General features: G+C 36.3%; 1 protein-coding gene across 1 annotated transcript in view; it reads left to right on the top strand.

Moving 5' to 3' along the window:
* Positions 1-462: 462 nt before the first annotated feature.
* The window catches only part of LOC110313438 (fibronectin type III domain containing protein 3C1), a 64,281-nt gene continuing 57,518 nt past the window's right edge, over positions 463-7,225 (top strand). The window contains exon 1 of the mRNA XM_021187648.2: positions 463-565. The gene's annotated coding sequence lies outside the window, so the exon portion shown is untranslated. The remainder of the gene's footprint in view (positions 566-7,225) is intronic.

Genomic DNA, 7,225 nt, shown 5'->3' with positions numbered 1-7,225 from the left:
GTGGTGACCGGATGGAACGGGAGAGGAGCACGAGGCGGTGAGGGAGGGGCGGCGAGGGGCGAGGGGGCGGGGCGGGGCGGGGCCAGCAGACCAGGGGCTGGATGTGCCTGTTGCTGGGATGCTGATGGATAGGGTTACACCGCTGCTGGGGCCGACTCGAGGAGGTGAGGGGATATTTTTGGAGGGAAGACTTTCTGAGTTTGGGATCGGGGAGTGGGGGGAGGGCGAGAGGACACCGAAAGTTCCTCCTACATCTGGGCTTTCGTCTCCATTCAGACCACGTAAAAGGCGCGGTCCCCTCCAGCCATTGGGTGCCGCATGGACCTTCTACTGCTCTCCTGTGCCTCGCGTCCGGTGGCCTGCCCCATAGGTCCCGCCAGCTCCCTTTCTTCGGTTAGCTTCACTTGCTTGTCTTTGTATTTGTGACTGTTTCCCAGCCCGGTCTTTTACTTTTCCTAATCTTGAATTGGTCACGGTCGCCGGATCTCTTGCTCTCTGGAGTCAGATCGAGAAGTACCTGAATGAAGAGTGAGGCTTTTGGAGAAGCATTTTTGTATCTGCTTAGGTATGCTCCTTGACTTTGTAGCAACTATCTATACTTTTCTATGTGCAATTAGTCGCAGTGTTCGAAGCTCTTACTCTCTGTGAACGCTTTGCAGAAAATCTTTTCCTGTGCTTTTTTTTTTTCTTTTTCGTTTATACATTGACTGGTAAGTGAACTAGGTGCTCAGTTTATTAAGGGGAGAAATTTCGATTCCTTGGGGAATGTACACAAGAGGATTGCCCTGAGCTGGGCATCATTTATTTAGCCACCTATGGGATAAGTATTTATGGCTTAGGGTGGAAAGATTGTTGGGAAGTCGTTGGTGGTTTGTTTTGTTCAATATCTGTACTTTTGTATTGCGCCTTGAGGGTATCATTGTTTTCGTGGATGTAAACTTTTCCTAAACTTAAAAGAAAGCTAACTGGTAATGTTTTTGAACTTTCTACTTATTTTCTTCTTATTGTTGCTCTTACTTGCTTGCTTGCTTCAATGAGTTGCCCTGTGAAATACTCGGAAGCACATTGTCTGGTTCCTTCCCGGTGGTACAGTTGGAAATTTTTCATCCCGAATTTTGTCTACTTAACAAATTAATTGTTGTGGAAATTATTTTGATGTAAAATTCATTTAAGAAATTAGTAATTGTTTTCTCATTATTCTGACAGATTAAAGGGGATTAAGGAATTTAAACGTTTATTTAAAACTTAAACACCTGAAAAAGGAGAAATCAACCTTTTTGCTACCACAGGGCTGGGTTCTGCGCACCAAAGTTCCCTGTGCCTTGCCCGGCTCTGGCGCACTCTGCCCCCTCCTTTGACATTCCACATAATGAATATACTTGAAATATGATTCTTAAAGTAATATCTGTGTCATATACAGTGCGTAACAGGAATACCAGGGAGCTTTCATGGTTTATTTTTGTAAATGGCCACCACAGTTAGTTTTTACATATTTTGTTACCTTACTTTTTGTTTTGTGAAGAACGGAAAATTCGTTCTCAGAAACGTGCTCAGGTTTTTCTCCACAAGCGAGATATATGTTAATTTTAATCATTCTCAAGACCGTAAAATATCCATGAAGGGTAGCAAGTTAAAAGTAGTCTCCTGAGAATATTCTTTTTTTTTTTTTTTTTTGAAAAAAAAATGACTAATACCAACTTTTTCATTCAATAGTAAATAGCAGCCTGAATGGTAGGGTTGTAAAGCACAGCTTTAGGTGATTTTTTTTTCCACCTGTTTTTTGTGTCCACCTCAAAGCAAACCTGCGTGGAAATCTTTCCAGACCTATGTGGCTCCGTACATCACTGCTGAGGGTCAGATTTTAGCAGAAGAGTAAGTACCTTTCACTGCACTGAAGTCCTGAATATAAAGGCAGAATCACCCCTTATTTTAAATTGCTCTGTGCCCACTAATACAATCCTGATGTCCTAGGACCTCAGTCCAGTTTTAAGCTCTAGGCAAAACTCCTTCTGCTCTATTCCAGGAAAATTAGATTGACCAAGAAAACGAAATCTCAACTTCCTTTCTATTATATTGGACCTTTGCTATAAATTGCAATTGCAGTTCATAATGAAATTTATTCTAGAAATATTTCAGGAAAAGCAAATTTATAATGATCTGCTGCTTAGACTTGCCCGTGATCTCTCGGATCTTCACACAATAGAAGGTTTGCGTTTTGTGTGTTCACTCAGTTTTGTTTCCTTGCTTTCCTTTGTTTTGCTGGGACTTAGAATCAGAGTTTGACACTATCACCAAAACTTTCACTCAAAATGAAAACAGATTTTTCACAAAGTCTCATTCTGTTGTAATTACACTAGTGAATTCAATACGATAAAGGACAGGTTTAAACTTATTAAACATACATTCTTTGTTACTTCGTTAAAAAGCAAGTCATTTTCTGATTAAGAGATTCAAGAATTAAAATTAATTCACCTATGGAAAAGTTCAAATTTTTGAAATGTACAATTTACGGTGTTGTATTTGGTCATACTTTTTGATGTTCAGCATAATTTGATGCTTAATGTTAGTTTGAGAGCATAAATTCAGTAGATTTTCTAAAGATAAAAAAATGAATGACATTTTTAAATCAACCTTTTTAATGATGACATCTTGTTCTTCAATGATAAGAAAGGTTGTACTCTTCAATATAAGAAATTTAGTAGTTTTAAACAGGAATATCTGACAAAATAAAATATATTCATAGAGATCTTACTCTAATAATTTGTAACATCTTAATTCTTTTAAAAAATATCCTTTTACTAGAAAGTATCATTTCTTTTGTCAAAGGGAGACAATGTTTAAATCCAGGAAAGACACACATATGACCCCACTGTCCATTGCCAAATCTAAGTATAATTTCTCAGTACTGGGATTATGGATGTACACCACCATCATTCTATAACTTTCTATCCTAAAGTTCTAACTTTTAGAGTCAGTCTTTATGGATGCCAAAAGTACTTATGACTGGCATTTGTAGTTTGAACTTCTCTTGGAGGCATTGCCTTTAAGATGTAACGTAAGCAGGATGTAAAGGAATAAATAAATAAGATGAAATAAAAAAGAATTACAAGAAGAAAAGACATAACACAAGTGCTTCTTAATGGAGAAACCTTTAACTTTGGAGTTAAACATGACATTCTAGGTCAACCCCAAACTGTCCCAGAGCCCAAATCTGGTAGTGACACTAAAAGATGTTTTATGAAGAATATAACTGCCTTTTATCATAGGCCTCAGGACACTAGAACTAGCGTTTCATAATCCTTGGTTTCTGTTAAGAACTCAAAATTGATCAATATTTTAAAATTTTCTCTAACTTTTCAAGATTATTTAAATGCCATATTCCCATAGGCATTTATATTTTTAAGATATTTCTGTGTTCTCCTCTACTTGAGTGGTGTGTCAGTTCTCCTGATGAGTGTCCTTCCCCCAGCACTAGCGTTTCATAATCCTTGGTTTCTGTTAAGAACTCAAAATTGATCAATATTTTAAAATTTTCTCTAACTTTTCAAGATTATTTAAATGCCATATTCCCATAGGCATTTATATTTTTAAGATATTTCTGTGTTCTCCTCTACTTGAGTGGTGTGTCAGTTCTCCTGATGAGTGTCCTTCCCCCAGCACTAGCGTTTCATAATCCTTGGTTTCTGTTAAGAACTCAAAATTGATCAATATTTTAAAATTTTCTCTAACTTTTCAAGATTATTTAAATGCCATATTCCCATAGGCATTTATATTTTTAAGATATTTCTGTGTTCTCCTCTACTTGAGTGGTGTGTCAGTTCTCCTGATGAGTGTCCTTCCCCCAGCACATGCCCCCATGAATGGGGGATGGAAAGCTACTAAGAAGAATCTTGATTTTGGTATTTCAATGCATGTTGTAGAAATGCACATTTATTCTAGATTTGCTCTCTCCTTTTTCTCTATTTACACTTGTGTTTACATTTTAAAGGTGAAAGAGAAAAAATAATTTTTTAAAAAATATAAGTCACTTGTCACACCAGCCAACTGAAGTAAGCCACTGGTAAAGTCCAATTATATTTGTGTCCAAACTATTTTCGGCACAGATGTATATGCACAGAAAAGTGTTAGCTACTGTTGGAAGCATGCTACACACAGGTTTGTTTGGGTTTTTGTTTGTTTGGAAGTTCTTTTGTTTAGTTTTGTTTTTATTTGTTTTGAGTTTTGGAGTTATTTGGTGTTTTGAGGGAGTTTGTGGGATTTTCTTTTCTTTTCTTTTTTTCTTTCTTTTTTTCTTTTTTTTTTTTTTTGCCATGATGAAACCTGTGACTATTTTTTCTCAACCTATCATGTAGCTAGAACACTACCATCCTTCTTTATCTTTCTATCCTAAAGTTCTAACTTTTAGAGTCTTTTGGTTAACAACCCATTACTGGTGAGTTCTCCAGCAATATTTAAATTTGTAATCAATATCTTTTGCAAATATATACTACACAGAAATTGCTAAACAGGACACTGAGTATTATCTTTAACTTTTTTATTTTCATCCATATGAATTAATAATATGTTAAGTTTCTGATTTCCCTTGAGATAAAGTCTCCCTTCGTGGTTAAGTCTGGCTTCAGACATGCTTCTCCTGTCTCAGCATCCTGAGTGTGAGGATTACAGGAGTGCACCGTCAAGCTCAAAGTCTACATTCCCAACTTTAAAAGTTTTCATTCCCTACAATGTGGCAATTTCAAAATTTTAATTACATGAACCTTTTGTATTTATTCTCTAATAGTACCTCTTGTGCCCATTTTTAGGGAAAATCTCATTGATATTATTTATAACGTTCAACTTAATTTTGTACTTTTTCACAGTCTACACTTTTTATCAACCTTACTGGCTAACCCATAATTATTTAAATATTATAAATATGCATTTCTGAAGCTAAGTAATTTTGGAAAACTTTGAAATAATGGTGGTGATGTATGTGTGGATGCGTGTGGGGGGGTGTGAACGTGTGAGGTATCTGGTCTGTGTCTGGCTTGATCCTGTGCCATTGATCTCCCACATTCTCTAATAACTACTAAAGACTCACTGGAGGCTGTGTTGAACATTTGTGTAATTACTGTTACAGAAGCAAATAAATAGTTAATAATAGTCCTCTAATTTTATGAAAGAAAAGAATTTAAGATGAGAGTTTTAATTATTCACTATAGCAACTGTTCTATAAAAAGTCATGGGGTTGAAATAGCTCTTCTCTGGCTTCAGTATAGAAAAGATTAGGCCATTTAATATTTCTAAGTTTTGTCATTTCTTCATATATATATATATATATATATATATATATATATATATATGTGTGTGTGTATACTAGCCTAATTAAATATTTGAAAGATAATAAGTTTTTGAAGTTTGCTACTATAAATACATAGTTCATAGCTCACTTCAAGAACCATCTATGGTAGGGGGAGGGGGGATAGGGGGTTTTCAGAGAGGAAACCAGGAAAGGGGATATAACATTTGAAATGTAAATAAAGAAAATATCTAATTTTTAAAAAGAACCATCTATAGTGGCCAGAGAAGTGGTTCAGAGGTTAAGAGCACTGTCTGCTCTTCCAGAGGTCCTGAGTTCAATTCTAAGCAACCACGTGGTGACTCCTAACCATCTATAGTGAGATTTGGTGCCCTCTTCTGGGCTGCAGGCATACACGCAGGCAGACTACATAATAAATAAAGCTTAAAAAGAAAGAAAAAAAATCACTTATCAATCATTTCAAGTACCATTGATCTCTCCATTTCCTAATTACTTCTGGAATTATTGTCTTTATTACATATTTTAATGTTTTACTGTACTCAGTTTAGAACTTTGTTTTATATAAATGGTCCCATTTAACAAGTAGGTCTATACTCATTAATCTGGAGACTAGTGCATTCTCACAAATAAATAATACCACAAAATAGTAGTTAGTATCCCTAGAAAGTTAAAATCCATCTTGAATTCTGAATGCTGGTATTTAAGAAGGAAAATGAATTAAGTTAGCATATACTAAAGTTAGTGTTCTAAGCAAGCAGGTAGGTGGCATGTATTTGCCACCTACTTTTATTTGTAAATTTAATGCCTTGATTTAGATGCATTACCAGCATTACTCTCTATTAGTACATGAGGATAAGTTATTTTCCTTTCTGAGACATGGAAATTAGAAAACAATTTTAATGGGAATTATACAAGAGTGAAAAGCCAAAGTTAAGACTGCATAGTCAGCCAGGTGGTGGTGGCACACGCCTTTAATCCTTGCACTCTGGAGGCTGAAGCAGGTGGAAATCCAGTTTGAGGTCTATAGAGTGAGTTCCAGGACATCCAGGGCTGCACAAAGAAACCTTATCTCAGGAAAAAAAAAAGAGTTCACACAGCCTTATGTAGATGAATTAAGTAATAAATATAGAGATTATAGGTTACAAGGTAAATTGGGTTAGAAGATAAACTGGAAAGAAACTGATATTAAGGCAGTTCTCTGTTTTGGCCTCCCGATTATGTGGACAGAGCAAAACTGAAAAGTCATGAAATTCTTACACAGTGTTATCTTAGTTCTAAATGCATTTTGAGTTGGGACTGTAGCTTAATGGTAGACCACCTCCTCAATATGTGCAAGGCCCTGGCTTTGACTCTTATCACTGCGAAGGAGGAGGAGCAAGACCGAAAAAAGTGGGAGGCAGCCAAGGAAGAAAACAACTGAATGCCCTTCCTCAAAAGAATTTAAACTTTAAAATGTCCCCTACTGGTTCCACACATATCAGGTATATGCCAATCACAAGTCAGTACATAATAACAATACAATAAAATGCCTACTTCATAAGCTACTGTAATTATTAGATGGCTTTATGGATGAATAATGCTTGGACTGGTGCTTAGCATGTACTGAAAGACCACTATTCATTTTCTGTTATTGCTGTTTCAACTTCTTTTTTAAAAAAAATGATTTATTTACTATGTATACAGCATTCTTCCTGAATGTATGCCTGCAGGCCAGAAGAGGGCGCCAGATCTCATCATGGATGGGTATTAGTCACCATGCAGTTGCTAGGAATTGAACTCAGGACCTCTGGAAGAGCAGACAGTGCTCTTAATCTCTGAGCCATCTGTCTAGCCCACTGTGTCAACTATTTTTAATGTTACTTTTCCTGTATGTGTGAATATATGAGTATGTGTGTGTGCATATGCATACATGTGTGATGTATAGGA

The sequence above is a fragment of the Mus pahari genome, chromosome X (genome assembly GCF_900095145.1).
Source record: "Mus pahari chromosome X, PAHARI_EIJ_v1.1, whole genome shotgun sequence".
In the NCBI taxonomy this organism is placed as follows: Eukaryota; Metazoa; Chordata; class Mammalia; order Rodentia; family Muridae; genus Mus; species Mus pahari.
The sequence above is the reverse complement of the archived record's forward strand: the minus strand, read 5'-3'. Positions and strand labels throughout refer to the sequence as shown.